The sequence below is a fragment of the Papaver somniferum genome, unplaced genomic scaffold (assembly GCF_003573695.1).
Source record: "Papaver somniferum cultivar HN1 unplaced genomic scaffold, ASM357369v1 unplaced-scaffold_117, whole genome shotgun sequence".
Taxonomy (NCBI): Eukaryota; Viridiplantae; Streptophyta; class Magnoliopsida; order Ranunculales; family Papaveraceae; genus Papaver; species Papaver somniferum.
Genome location: NW_020620714.1, coordinates 5,027,516 through 5,043,784, shown reverse-complemented (window position 1 = coordinate 5,043,784; position 16,269 = coordinate 5,027,516). Strand labels below are relative to the sequence as shown.

The following is a 16,269-nucleotide window of genomic DNA, read 5'->3' as shown; positions in this document are numbered from 1 at the left end:
TGTTGTACCCCCGATTTTCCATAAGCGTATCAACGAATCATCCTCCCTAAGTCTGGCACGAAGTAAGAGATACCTGTGAAAACCCGTGAAGCAAGCACGTGTAAAGGAAAGGCTCGGATGTGATAGAGATATGTCTATTGGACATCTAGACAATAAATGCACTGACAGATTAGCTGGAGAAGATAAGAGATATCTAGTCAAAGTGGGGCCGGAGACCAACAACATCAGTTCGAGTCGGATGGGAGACGATATCGGATCACAGGATGTCAAGATACCAACATAGGGAAGAAGGTTATCGGGAGCTATACTCACCAAGATCGGGCTAAAGATCTCGGGAGGAATACAACTCCTCACCCACAAGAACATCAAGAAATATACATTGTGACACATATTGTAACTTAACTGTATCATCATGTTAGCCTATAAATAGAGAGCCTTGTAAAGAGCTAAGGGGGCAAGTAATCAGTAGGGAGTGAGAGAGCACTAAGAGTTTTGTAGTGAGATTAGAGAGATAGAGGGAGAAGTTCATAACTTGTATCCTTAAGTGAAATAATAAGATCATCCTTTCATCCCGTGGACGTAGGTAATCATGGCGAACCACGTATATCTTGTGTTCTTTTATAATTCTTGCTTGTTTACTTATCTTGTGAGTACGTAAGATCTTTTGGATGTGGTAGTAGGATTTTCTACACCTACACCATGGATACTTTGCTACTAACCACAACTTCACGCTGAGATTTGAGCTTATTAACCTAATTCTCCATTTAAATTAAGCTTGACATGTATGGTTAATAACTATATGGCATATGAGCCAACTATGATTGAATGTTACAACTCATCATATCAGCAGAAGTGTAAAATTAAACGAGGTAAAGAACTTCATGTACTGGATAAATTTTATTGTGTCTCGCTGGTTTTTTCCTCGGATTCTTTTATTGACACAATATATATACTAACTAGTATATATTCACGAAGTATGTATATATAGTGTATAGAAAGAACTTGTTTTCATATCTTGGTGCCAGAGTTAAAGATACAACAAGACAAGAAATCAAGAGGTATTTAGTAAGTTGACGCCAGGAATAAATAGAATAAGTGAATTTATATGAAAATCAAATTAAAAAATGGCAGTTAGGGGTATTTAACTGTGGTTATGTTCACAATTTGATGATGTCAGATCTTCATAATCCGATGTCTATGGGGCTGCGAATTCGGTTTTGAACTTAAAACTTTTACGAAACTATTATGAGATTAATGAAAACTTTTGCCAATGCCCATCATATCACAAACAACCATTTATTTCTGAGGATTCGGACTGGAGAACAAATGTTGATTTGAAATTAATGATTTCATGTTGTATAAAATGTTTGTCCCAACATTTAGGTGTGAAAATCTAGAGTAGAAAGAAAAATCAAACATCTTATACACATCATGACTTCCAAATCTTATCAAAAATAATTCCATCAGAACCAATCCACCAAAGCTATTTGAACCAGCAACCTCGAGTGATCATATAACCTGTGTTAGGTCGGCTCATATATCCATGACTTCCAAATCTTTTCATATTTTTCTTCTCGAATATCCATATATCCGTCACAGGTTCACCTTTCTTCATATCAGGGAGACAAATACAAATTTCTCCACGCGACCCAAAATTAACATGCCTATAAATATGGAGGACCATGACAAAGTGGTGCAGGGAAACACCGAAATGTTTCATCTTCTAAATCAAAGGCTACAATATCAGATTTAGATGTTGTTTCTAGAAACATAGTTTTTCTGTACCAATGAAGAGCCCCATTAGCATAAGCGCATCTGGAGAAACATGTAGGTAATTTCCTATGTCATTGCACAACTCTTTGATCTCATTAACAAGTACAACCTGTATACCACATAATTTTTCGGATGCATTTTTCCTGGCAAGGTCGATAGACGAGTATGTGCAAGTTCAAATAGCTTTGACGGCTTATTCAATGCCTTGTTGGCTCGTTATAAAGAACATAAACAAAAATTTTGTTTTGATTCATAACAATAGAAATAACCCAAATTAATTAATAGACAATTTATATTGGAAAATATATAGCTAGCACAATGCCATTCTCAGTAGTATGCTCACAGAGTCAACATGCATTAAAACCTTTAGACAATGGAATCAAAAACTAATTTCAAATATTGTACACTTCTGGATTCTTATTCGAACACTCATCCTTCTGTAATGTTATCCAATCTAACTTTTTGCGACGCACACATTCCCAATCAACTGGCTGTTCTCCGAGGTCTTTCAGCGATACAAGGGGGTTCATATGAGGATTTGCTTGTACACTCTTTTGTGGAGACCATAGTTTGTCTGAAGCTATAGATTTAGGGTCACAGCAATAGAGAACGTCCTTCTGCAATAGTTGAATTCACTATCTGATAATGACAATAGTTGAATGTAGGAGTGAAATATCGCACATGTTAGTAAGCATGCGAAGTAAAGATTATATAACTTAAACGAGGGAGATCAGACACAGCAAGGTTGAGATGACGCACCGTATGATGTCAGCAAAGTCATGAGTAAAGTGTGAAGATCTGTGCGAAGTATAGTCTGTGCGAGAACGAGTGATTGTATATGAGCGAGTGTATCGCTTAGAGATTCCGAAAATAAAGGATCTCTTAGATGTCATCCACTATGTAAGATCTTATATAAAGAGGAGAGGTTATTACTTGTGAGGGGAATTCTTTTAGTGAGTGTTAGATAAGAAATCAGGAGAGAAAAAGTAAATATAGGAGCAAGTAAGATTGTTGTAATACTTGTATCCATCTTGTAAACCGACTTAAGTCTTGATAAATCAATAGAGAGTTTAATGATGATTACCTAATATTGATTATAGTTATAGTGGAGTGTGGTTGTGAGGAAACTTGCAACTACATTGACATTGTGATACTGAATTCCAGTTTCTGCTGAACACATTGATCCAAGTGAATGATTCAAAATAGATTTGCTCTTTTATATGAGTACTGCATCCGCAATTGTTCATATTCTTCTTCTCAAATACCCATATATCCATCATAATTTCATCTTCAAGCATGTAACAATGGCACAGATACAGATTCCGTCCAATCGACCCAAGATTCACATGCATATAAGAATGAATAGGACTTTGACATGTTGGTTATGGAAGCGATCGAAATGTCTCATCTGCTAAATCGAAGGCTACAATATCATAGTCAGATTTTTGATAAACACCCGATATCTGCAGTACATACGTAGTTTCCGGTTTGTCTCTCCAACCCCTGCCATCACCAAGGGTGTAAACTTGAACGCGTCCCTCGTATTCTCCAATTAGACAAATTATAACAACCTTGTATGCATTAGTGGAATGACAATAACCAAAACCGGCACACCCATAATATCTACCAACACGAATACATTCACTAGTGATGGGATTGAAAATGTATATATCGTCAAAAGTAGTATAACATACCAAATGATGACAAGAACCAAGAAATATGAAGTCTGACACGACCATATTGCCTATCTTTTGTTGGGAAAATTGGCACCCCGAGCGCAGCGGAAATCAGGATCACAAAGGGCAATTGGTGATTTGAACCAAACATGGGAGAAATAATAAGAGAGATAGAAGATAAACAAGCACACAACCACACAACACAAGATATACGTGGTTCACATTTACGGGCTACATCCACGGTTAACACCACCAGAAAAACTTCTATTAAACCAAAGACCATTACATGCTCTTTCCGCAACCCAAGACAAGACCAAAGTGTTAACAAAACATACCCGAGAACACCATAGAAACCAACTCTCTAAATCATTCTTCAAACCAGCCTCATGTATTCTCTTTTACACCGTCTTCATAGCTACTAATAACAGAGGAGAAACTTGGAAACACTAGGAACTTGGTTTAGGGCTAAGCTCCAAACCGTAAACACTAGAACACAAAAATCCTCTCTCTACAAGTTTTTCTCCAACACGGATATCGACCTTCACGGTAGCACACGATCCTCCTTAAAAAAGAGACCAAAACCCTAAGCACAAGGATCTACCACTCTTCTAGGTTGGATTTAACAAATCTACAATTCTATTCATCTATATAGAGAACACAAACTTGGACACCAAGTATTAGTCTCCTATTAGGAATAAACTCTTTCCTAATACTTAGGGAATCCACCTCAATGTGGAACGAACCTAAAGTAGGAAACAAACCGTTTTCCTAACAATGTCCACCTCGGATCATACTATCAAGCATGAGACGATCACAGGAAATCACCTCCGTCTTCCACCAGAGTTACTGACCATCTCTATATACCCGTAGAATTACTTTTGAAGCTCACACCCGAACTTCCATCTTCATAGAACCATCTCTTCGATCAAAACACTATGACGTCGATGAAAGTCTTCAAACCATCTTCTACATGAAGAGCACTTGTGAAATTGATCATGTTTCACAAATACCATGAAAAAATTCTACCACCATCAACGAATCCTTGCACAAACTCCACCGTTGATCACCAAGAGAACCATCCAGAAGAATCACCGCTAGCTCCACCTAACTAGTAAGCTAACTATGTATTGAATTCTAACCCATAAAGGAAGAATTAGCTTCAATATCGTACTCCTGCACATGTCATGATTACCGTGTATCTGAAACAAACCATCAAACACCTCCACTATGATTAACAGGCTTAATCCTTTAAACGATTCACAAAGCCATCACCAATCCGACATACTTTTTACCATTATCACACCCAACATACTCGCTCAGAATATATACCGTGTGAATGCCCATATTATCGTGGTACATGCTTCCGAGATCGGGCATATTCTTGATATTACGTGCAACCATCAAGAATACTTTAACATAGACTTAAGAAAATAAATCTAAAACATCTTGTGCTTAATTTCGAAGAATTGCTGGTCATTCTTCTACATGAGACCTCACAACCCTCATCCTTTCTTCAAACTTTGTAACCCATTCTTTATAATGTAAGATTACTAACACTCTTCAAGAAGTAAATATGTATTCCACGTCATTCAGTCTTATTCTGCATCCCATACTACATCATAAAAATAAACGAAGAACATACACTTCTACCAAGTTGAACCTATGATTTGTAAATCACATCACAAACCCATCTTTGTGTAAACACCGGTTGGAACATCATCTTCAAGAAAAAATATTCTCCACCTGAACAATAAACCATCGTTCAATTTCAGGTTCAATCACGTCAGCCCATCCTTGGCTCTGATACCAATTGTTGGGAAAATTGGCACTCCGAGCGCAGCGGAAATCAGGATCATAGAGGGAAATTGGTGATTTGAACCAAACATGGGAGAAATAATAATAGAGACAGAAGATAAACAAGCACACAAGCACACAACACAAGATATACGTGGTTCACTTTTACAGGCTACATCCACGGTCAACACCACCCGAAAAACTTCTATTAAACCAAAGACCATTACATGCTCTTTCCGCAACCCAAGACAAGACCAAATAGTTAACAAGACATACCCGAGAACACCATTGAAGAAACCATATAAACCAACTCGCTAAACCATTCTTCAAACCAGCCTCATGTCTTCTCTTTTACACCGTCTTCATAGCTGCTAGTAACAGAGGAGAAACACGGAAACACTAGGAACTTGGTTTAAGGCAAATCCCGAACCCTAAATACTAGAACACCAAAATCCTCTCTCTACAAGTTTTTCTCCAACACGGATATCGACCTTCACGGTAGCACACGATCCTCCCTAACAAAGAGACCAAAACGCTAAGCACAAGGATTTACCACTTTTCTAGGTTGGATTTAACAAACCTACAATTCTAGTCATATATATAGAGAACACAAACTTGGACACCAAGTATTAGTCTCCTATTAGGAATAAAATCTTTCCTAATACTTAGGGAAGCCACCTCAATGTGAACGGACCTAAAGTAGGAAACAAACGTTTTTCCTAACATCTTTGTCACTGTGTTGTAAAAGTTTTGTTGCTCTTTGGTAAAATTAAATTTAATCATCTCAGAAGATTTTTCTCTATAGTAGAGCTGGGCATCATAATAGGAGTAGCGATAATCATAGTGTAGCCATTCATCAGAGGTATTTGCGAAAAGGATACCTGGCTTGGGCTTCCCAATAGACGTCGCCAGAGTCTGCATACTTCTCTGCGCTGCAAGATGGATTTTATGGGTAATCGATTAAGTATTTCTGATACTGTATCGGAATTCAACTTATCCATCATCACCTTTTTCTCTTCTTGTTGTACAACTAGGGTTTTGTTTTTTCGTCCACCAAGCCGCTACAATCTCGACCTCCTAAGTGATTACTGCCTTCTGATTCTTCTTTGATTCTTGTTCTGAAACAGCTAGAGTTTTTTAATCCAACCAGCGGCAACAATCTTAATAACCTTTAGTACCTTCAAGGGTACCACCCCAAATGACCGACGGCACCGTGTATAAAAATCTTACAACCGTGATAGACCTATCGAGATCCAGCACCGTGATGTGCACCGAGAGGGGCTTACGTCTTCAATGTCACCCTTTCTGCATTGGGATAGGGGTGGGGCATGAGTGGGCCGCACCCCCTCTCACAAGGTATCAGCTCGGTGCTGGTATCTCGGTACATCAATCATTTTCAAAAATCTTATCCTTGTTCATGGATCAAGATCAGTGGTTCGAAACCCAGGCCCATTAATTTTTAGCTTTGACCTATATTTTTTTCGACGATGAGATGCATCATCTAAAGACTTTATTATTGTACTGTAGTTTTGTCAAATGGAAATGCACTCATGTTAAAGGAGATGCTAATGTTGTGGCTGATAAACTAGCAAAAAAATGCAAGAACTCGGTCAATGAGTGAATGGTACACTACTCCACTAGATTTCATACTTGAAAATCCGGAAAGTGATTTTGTTTACAGATTTATTCAATGAATTTTTCTTATCAAAAATATAAAAAAAATATCATCCTATACACTATTATATAATCTTTACTTGCATGAAACTCGTTTCTTGAACTATATGTATCTAAATAATGATGGTTGTTCCGAACTCCATACATTGTACAAGCAAATGGATAATGCGTCAAAAAGTTTTCTCTGTGATCATATGGGAGATATACATGACAATCGAATTAAGATGCGGCCGTGTTGGTTAGTTGAAAACTATATATGGACCAGTTTCCATCATTTATGAAAACTTGAATAGTGAATAGTGAAATCCCACATGGCTGGGTTAAGAAATATAGACCCTCCTCATTTATCATCTTTCACTTTTATGTCTGAACATATGTTTACTCCATGTTTCCATGGTTTTTGAAATCCGCCCTTAATTATTCATGGCCGTGATATTTGAGCAACTACTTTTCGATAGGCTAATCAAAAGGACTACATGCCATCAAAATCAAAAGAGGCTTTCTTCTGTGTAACCAAGAAATTATTCATGGCTACCAGGGGGACAAGTTTACTTCAAAGACAACTACGAAATGAAATTGATATCTTAACAGCTTCACTCTGCTGTCTTTTGGGACCATATAATACGTTTGATCTGGAGGTGCAAATTCAAGTTTTGGTTAGTCAAATCCATTGGCCCAGTCAAGTAAGTAAGCTGTCAAATTATAATAGGTCGCATAGGTTTATCTACTGTAATCAATGAATTAAAGTTGAAAATAGTATTAAAAAAGTACGGTCTCATGAAAGGACTAACAACAGATTTTCCTATGAACCTTAATATCCTAAACCTATAAAGTTTTAGAGCTGTTAATGTATGATATAAAAGAGATTAACAAACCAATGAATGGTGAACAGTGTTGTTAAATCTCGTTTTAGAAATTTGACTAGGAAATCATATGTTAGGACTGTCCTCCGATGAATCTCGTTCTAGAAATTTGACTAGGAAAATATGTTGTGATTATATAAGACCAGATATAATCATGCAAAACATGAACCAGTCCGAAAAAGTGAATACATGTGATGATTCATAAATTTCGTAGCTACTAATCACTGTACATAGTTCATTCCTAACCACAATCATGATCCCATTCTTAATCCCTTTGAGAGTACTCTAAATTTTCTTACCTACCAAACTGGCAGATCTGTCAATATAAGTGATACGATTACACTACTGAGAAGCACTGCTCTTGTTTTCCTCAAGGTTCCATTTATTTTAATGTCCTACTAACTTTATACAAGAATGAATAAAGATTCCATGAGAATTCCAACAACCATATCAGCAAAAACAACCTTTTCTTTTGACCGGGAAGTTCAACAGGTTAAATTTTTATTTGAGATTGAGATATTCTTCAGTTAATGGACCTCAGCATTGTAGTTCAGAATACTTTTCTGGGATCAGCCTATATAGATAGACAATTTAACACAAAGAAATCATCGCGCCTAAGTTTTCTAATTTGTATGTGCAGGCAATTGTAGCCCTGAAGAAAGGTGCACAACTTTTGAAGTATGGAAGGAGAGGAAACCTAAATTCTGTCCCTTCAGGCTTTCAGCGGTATTTCTTTCTTCTGCTTTTCACGTTTGTTCAACTCTTCTATGTGTTTTTTCTCTCTTTTCTTAATTAGTTTATGAATTGTTACAGGATGAGAATCTTTTATTATGGTATTCTGGGAAGAATGAAAGGCACTTGAGTTTGGATTCGGTTACGCACATACTTGTTGGGCAGAGGACCGTATGCACCTAACAACGCATATGAAAATATAATTTTCTGCTTTTGTTATGTTTACTCGTTCATTTCACTAATGGTTGCACTGAAATTGTGTAGGTAAATTTTCAGAGACAACCTCAACCGGAAAAGGAGTACCAATCCTTTTCCCTCATTTATGCTGATGGTGAACGATCGCTTGATTTGGTAGTCTCATCTTGTTTGCTCTTCTTACCATCAGAAACTTCTGTACGTCTATCCTTGACGTCCCTTAGATTTTTTTTCTTTTCTGTTATTTAATTAGATTTGCAAGGACAAACTTCAAGTAGAAACTTGGTGTACTGGCTTGAGAGCTTTGATCACTACTAGTACTTCCAACCACTCAGGACAATTGCGTATTCTGAAAAGTCGCAAAGGTGTACAAAGTTGTATCAACAGTCCAGCTGGTTATACTAGACGAAAGCATGATCTTGGAATCGTGGAAGATGTCCCTAGAGAAATTTCTGACAAGGTCCTAAAACTATCCCTGACTTGTCTTCCACTATCAAAACTGTGGGTTAAAGTTCACGTAGAAACTTACAAATTCTAACATTGGATCATGTCGTTATTTATTTCTTAGGTGCGGAGCTTATGTGCGAGTCCAAGCCGGTCACTTGCCAGGTGTTTATCAAATGGGTTGCCACATTCTTCCAATATTATTGGTTCACTAGAGTCAAAAGTAGCAGATACAGCAACTCACGATGATATCATAGAGAAGAAAGGGGAAACTTCTCTAATCGCCGAATATCAAACAAGCTTTTCTAGTGAATTCACCTCTCAATCGCTGCCATTTCCACCAGCAGAAAGTAATGAAGTTCTCAGGGACACATTGATATGGGGAGAAGGAATAGAAGAGGGATACTTGGGTGGTGCAGTTGATAAAATTGGTAGTGGTAGTTATGCAAGAACGGATTCTTTGTTACCCAAATTACTTGAATCAACTGAAAATTTAGATGTCAAGAACATTTCCTTTGGCGGAAACCATTCTGCCTTGGTTACTAGACAAGGAGAAGTATTCTGCTGGGGACATGAAAAAGGAGGAAGATTGGGACACAAAGTTAATATGGATGTGTTTTATCCGAAGATTGTGGAAACTCTAAATGAGGTTCATATAGAGTCTGTTGCTTGCGGTGAATATCATACGTGTGCACTGACGCATGCTGGTGAACTGTATACGTGGGGTGTGAACTGTGTTGGTGGTGAACTTTTAGATAACAGGGCCAACAGAAATAAGTGGTGGCCTCATAGAATCTCTGGTCCTTTGGATGGTATATATGTGTCAAGTGTTGCATGTGGGGAATGGCATACGGCAATTGTAAGCTCTTCAGGGCAGTTATTTACTTATGGGGAAGGAACATTTGGGGTGCTGGGGCATGGAAATAATTTAAGTGTTTCACAGCCTAAAGAAGTTGAATCTCTAAAAGGATTAAGGGTTAAATCTGTTGCATGTGGATCATGGCATATGGTAGCGGTTGTTGATATCATGTTTGATTCCTCGAAACCAAATTCTCTTTCCGGAAAGTTATTTACATGGGGAGATGGGGATAAAGGAAAACTAGGACACTTGGATGAAGGGAGAAAGGTTTTACCAACATGCGTCGCAAGGCTTGTGCATTATGATTTTCTTCAAGTATCGTGTGGTAGGATGCTCACTGTTGGGCTGATGAACACGGGTAAAGTTTGTACCATTGGAGCTGCTGCTAATGGGCAACTTGGAAATCCGCAAGCTAAGGATAATTCAATCACAGTTGTTGAAGGCAAGCTTAAAGGGGAATTTGTTAAGGGTATTTCGTCAGGATCGTATCATATCGCTGTTTTGACATCAAGAGGGGAAGTTTTTACTTGGGGTAAAGGTGCAAATGGAAGATTAGGCTTGGGAGATACCGAAGATAGAAACTCTCCATCTCCAGTGGAAGCCTTGAGAGAGAGACAAGTAGAGAGTGTAATTTGTGGTTCTAGTTTTACGGCTGCAATTTGTGTACATAAATCTATTTTCTCTACTCGTCAATCTAGTTGTAGCGGGTGCAGAATAGTTTTCGGGTTCACCAGGAAAAAGCACAACTGTTATAACTGCGGGCTTGTTTTCTGTCGTTTATGTAGCAATAAGAAGGTCATAAATGCGTCACTGGCACCAAACAACAACAAGCTTCATCGTGTATGCAATTCATGTCACAATAAACTAACAAAATCAGTAGAGATTTCGGAGAGGTTAATGCACCGTGGAAAAGACAGGTCGACAAATGCTCCACTACTTTCACATAATATATCTGACGACGACGAAACTAATTGCTTCACTGAAGCACAGGGCAGTAGGAATCAGCAGCTTCTTCACCCGGAGTCGCCTCTATCAAGCGAATTACCAAGGTGGGCTGGTGGGGCCACGTCGCATGTCCTGCATTCTTTCAGACATCCAAAAACGATCGTTCTCCGATGTCCAGTAATCTATCTAGAAATGAATCAACAGCTGTTTCTCCCGCATGCGAACATATTGCTCTCAGTGGATCAAAGGTAACCAATATTCTTAATTTTAAGTGTCTTTCCAAATGATTCATAATCTTCTTTATTTTCTACTCATTCTGTGATGGGTTTCAAGGGAAAGAAGATTAACATTAGGCTATCTGATGAAGATGGAAAATGTAACAATTTGGCGACCGCAGTTGGTGAAGTTAATGGTGGTTCCGTGGAACATCGTGTTGGAAGATTAGAGAAAGGGATAGTGTCCTTGCAAACTAGGCAGGAGCGTCTGTCAGAGGATGTGCAAGATTTAGTAAATACTATGAAGATGCATATGAATTACTTACCGATCAGTCAATTAAATCATGGTGAAAGCTCTCAAAACCAAAACTGTCATGCTGGACATGGAGGTTACAATGGTTTTGCAAACTAAATATATTTAGGTTGTAACCTGGTCAGAAGTCAAGCTGTTCTGCCTTCTTTATGGATTTTCCATACTGTAGAACCGCTTTTAATAAGGATAGTTTTTTATTTTATTTTTGTTTTATTTTTATTTTCCATACTGTAGAACCGCTCTCAAAGAAAACCAAAAAATCAAATAAGAATTCAGGGATGGATTTGTTTTATTTTTATTTTCTTTTCTTATCACTGTTCATATTTACACGGTAGACTAACTTTGATTAATCTTTTTAATTTTTGTATTTCACGTGCACGTCACCTAATTGGTCAATTGGGTTTTGGAGTTACAAAGCTATCCTAAACTGATATTACATGAATGGAGATATGCCAAAATCATAATCAGGGAACCATCTTCTCGTATACCAAGCTTTTAAGGGTTTTTCCCTTCTTATCCAGTAAAGTTCCGATATCCTATATTTTTTATTATTATTTTATTTCACACGTTATGTTATGTTAGATTTTGTGCCCGTGCTATGCACCGGACGGACCCATAACCATCCACTATCACTTGGTCCAAGTTTGATATGCATATCTTTTATTTAGTAAATCTTGGTTCGTTTCGCCCTGTCCCTTGCCGATTTGATTTGGTGTGGCTCGGCGATTTGTGAAGAATAGATGAATATCACTCTAAACATACTATTGGTTTGGTGTGACGTGGCTTCGCCTCGCCCCGTCGTGCATTTTTAATTTGGAGCGGCTTGGTTACTCCTCGTCCAGTCACTTAGGATTTTTGATTTGGTATGGCTCGGCTTCGCCTCATCCCGTCGCTTAAGATTTTTGATTTGGTGTGGCTCGGCTCTGCCTAGCCCCGTCGCTTAGGATTTTTGATTTAGTTGTTGTATAAATGAGTTACCACATCGGCACATCCAATTCATGAAGAACAGATGAATATCACTTAAAACATATTCTTGATTTGGTATGACGTAGTTTCGCCTCGCTCCGTCGTGCATTTTTAATTCGGAGTGACTCGGTTTCGCCTTGCCTCGCCCCGTCATCAAGGATATTTGATTTGATATCCTGTTGCTTAGAATTTTTGATTTGGTATGACTCAGCTCCATCTCGGCCGGTGGCTTAAGATTTTTGATTTAGTTTGGATACAAATGAATTACCACGTCTGCACATCCAATTCATGAAGATCAAAAAGATTAAGCAAACATTTAGTACACACATTAGTAAATCTATCTATATATATTATATATTATAACCAAAAGTGAATTTGAATGCAGGTGCTTCATATAACTCACCATCTCAGGCAAATAAGTAGTAAATATTATTTGCATTAGTTACCAACTATGCCAGAGTACAAAGGCATGGGAGTAGTAAAAGTCATGTGAATGCAGGTGCTTCACTTTTTAGATTAATATATATTTTCAGAGCCACCTGTCTGGTGTATCCGCCACTTCGTTTGCTAGTATTTAGCAGCACTAAGTTCACTGCACAGGAGTAAACATTGTCATGTGATCCACCCAATATTTGTTGGCAGTTCAATTGGCTCAAGAACGTTTGTGGTCTGTCCCGGTGCAATTAAAATTAGGGCTGCACAACGGGTAGGGTGGGTAGGATATGGACTATACCCGCCACCCTACCGTTTACTGGCGGTTAAGAAAATTTTTACCCGCCATCCTACCCGCCATTAAACGGGTAAGATCCTACCCAACCCATTCTCTGGCGGGTCGGGTAGGGTAGGGTGGCGGGTATAACCGTTTTTTTCCCCATCTCCATGACTTTCTGAAGTCTGAATTTCAGACTCTGAACAAGAAAAGGGACCGTGCATGTTGTGCTAGTAGACCAACGATGAATTTAGAAACAAAAGCATAACCATAAAAAATGTACAAACAAAATTATTCTCAAGAAAAGAGTTGTATTCTTTTTGAAATAGACGATGAATCCCAGCCCAATTCCATGTTCTTCACGTAACCTTGTTCTTCATATAACAGTATCATCACCAAAAGCTCTTCATATTGACCTTCTTCTTCAATCATCATCTACGATGATGGAATATGTACTAAGATCACCAAATAAATCTGCATACAAGTTATCTCTTGTTAGATTCAGTCATAATAGTGAATGATTTTATGCAAAGTTCAGTCATAATACCAACATCAAGTAATATCACAACAAGTTCTGTATCTGTTAATGTTTGAAAGACAAAATAAGAGGCTAGGAAATTGCTAAATTCTATGAGTTCGAGATAGTAACTATACTGCAACAGTTACTAAGCCTGAGAACAAAGTAGAACTTCTACTGTAGAAGAATCCGGGTTACATATTTATACAATACAATATGTTAAATGCTTGTGTACATATAACATAAACACTGTAAGTACCATGCTACATATCTGTATGTGTATGTACAGAACATGAACAAAAACATAACAGAAGAGAGGTGGTGATATGCTTACTACAAATCCAGGGCTCCACAGTTTCGCAAATTGAGGAACCTTTCCAACACAATCAGGGTGATAAAGCTTTACGACAGTCCCTGTAAAACAGTCACAAAGGAGCTAAGTCAGGTATAAGTACCAGTTGCTAACTATAACATGCTACTTTGTACATGAGAAATATTTGATGTCTATATTGGGATTTCTAGCTTTTTACACAGGGTGCTTGATACACTATGGCTTCTAACCACACTAATATAACATAACAAAGATCTCAACATTCCAACAATGAAATAGAAACATCACTCTTAACATAACCTTCAAAGACTACATAAAAGTACTCTTTTACGCTCGTAATACTTTCTACTAGCAAACTTTAACACAAAACTTAATCCATTTGAGTTCATTCATGATAACTACACCCAAACTGGAAAATACTAACTGACAGTAACACCAGTATATCAACAACACCTAAGGTGAAAGTTATCAACCAATGCAGTTCCTACCAATGCAGTCATTAATTGCGAAATACAAAGGTATCTACTTCATATTGCTTCTCTAAAAATTTGGATTCACAAAGTAGAAAATCTATACATGGAAAAGGTTCTTTAAAAAACATATATGTTTTCAAGAAACCACCAGATTATCCACAATGTGGAAGGACATGTCACAAGCAGTAATCTCTTTCGTTGACTCTCATCTCTCCCTGGATGAGAATAAGAACTCTTAAGGCGGATGAGTGTCTAATCATGCTCATCATATGTGGAATGTATAGGTTTTGTAACAAGGTATAAGCTCTGCTCCCTGAAACAATCTGTAATAGAACAAACCTACTTTTTGTTCTCTAAATTCATTTATTGAGCTATGTTAAGAATTGTTTTATAAGACAAAAGGTTCCATAAGCTACACTTAAGTCAGTTGATTTACTTGAACAACAGTTGACCATATATCATACATGTTAAACAACGGACAACTAGAAGCAAAGACACGAATATTCATCTAAAATTATCAAAGATACAGATCAAGAAATGTGTCTATAAGGGAGGGAACCAAACCTGATAACGGTACTTAACAGTTCAAAGCCTAAGCAGATTGCAAGTGAGGGAAAATGGTCACCAGCATCGTTTCTCTTAGGAAATATCTGTATGCATAATCAAATAGATGAAGCAAAGAGTTAATACACAATAAATCAGGGCAGCCACATAGCAATCTAATGCAAAACACTTACATTATGGAAAACCAAGTATAATCAAATAGATGAAGCAAAGAGGGTTTTATATAACAAAGCAAACAAACCCAAGCAAAAGAATACAGAGAAATCCTAATTCCCACGTTCTATTTCAGTAGTATAGGTTTTTTCATAAAAATTTTAAAATCAGTTACTAATATAAAATAGAAAATCTAATTAACACATCAACACCTTAATGAAAGCCTAATCCAAAAGAACAAATCGAAACCCAAATCAAAACACAAATTGAAAGCTTTAAACACTTACATCTTCAGATCGAAGCCCCCAAAACCTCAAACTGCACTTGCAGCCTGAAACCCTAAATTCTCTTCTACAGAGATAAGAAAGTGGATTGAGATGAGCAAAAAATAGATTCAAACACATAACGATACACAAATCGAACACACAAATCACTTACATCTTCAGCTTCAGATCGAAACCCAGACTTCACTTCGCTACTGCAGAGACGAGGAGATGAAATGGTTCGAATGAAAAGAGAGAAATGGTTCGAATGAAAAATAGATGAAATGGTTCGATAGAAAGTAAAATCCATTCAAGGGTTACTTTGTCTTTTACCCCTAATATGTTTTAAAATAACAAAAAAATAGGCAGGAGGAGAAAACAATACAAGGGTTACTTTGTCTTTTCAGTATTGGACGGGTAGGCCGGTAGGATAGGGTAATTTCGTGCTTTTTCCGTCATCCTACCCATTTAACCGCGGGTAAAAAAATCTCTAACCGTCACCCTACCCGCCAAATAATGGGTAGGATAGGATAAGGTTACAACACTGGCGGGTAGGGTAGGATTGGCGGGTATGGATAGGGTATGTGCATCCCTAATTAAAATAGCTTGAGTTGCGAAGGGCCCACCACTGTGAGTCTGTGAAATTATGACCGGCTAAGGCAAAGAAAAGTTCGTCGTTGAGTGCAGCATTGACTATCCGTAATAAGTAGCTTTTTCCTTGACTATCTTCCATGACTTAATCAATTGGTAATGTTTATAAGAACTGTATCTCCTTCTCTAGCATAAATTGTTGGTCCATGAAACATTCCA

The 16,269-nt window shown here is 37.7% G+C and overlaps 1 pseudogene; it reads left to right on the top strand.

The window, feature by feature from the left end:
* The first annotated feature begins 8,194 nt into the window (after positions 1 to 8,194).
* LOC113329685 lies at positions 8,195 to 11,582 on the top strand (annotated as a pseudogene).
* The last annotated feature ends 4,687 nt before the right edge of the window (positions 11,583 to 16,269 follow it).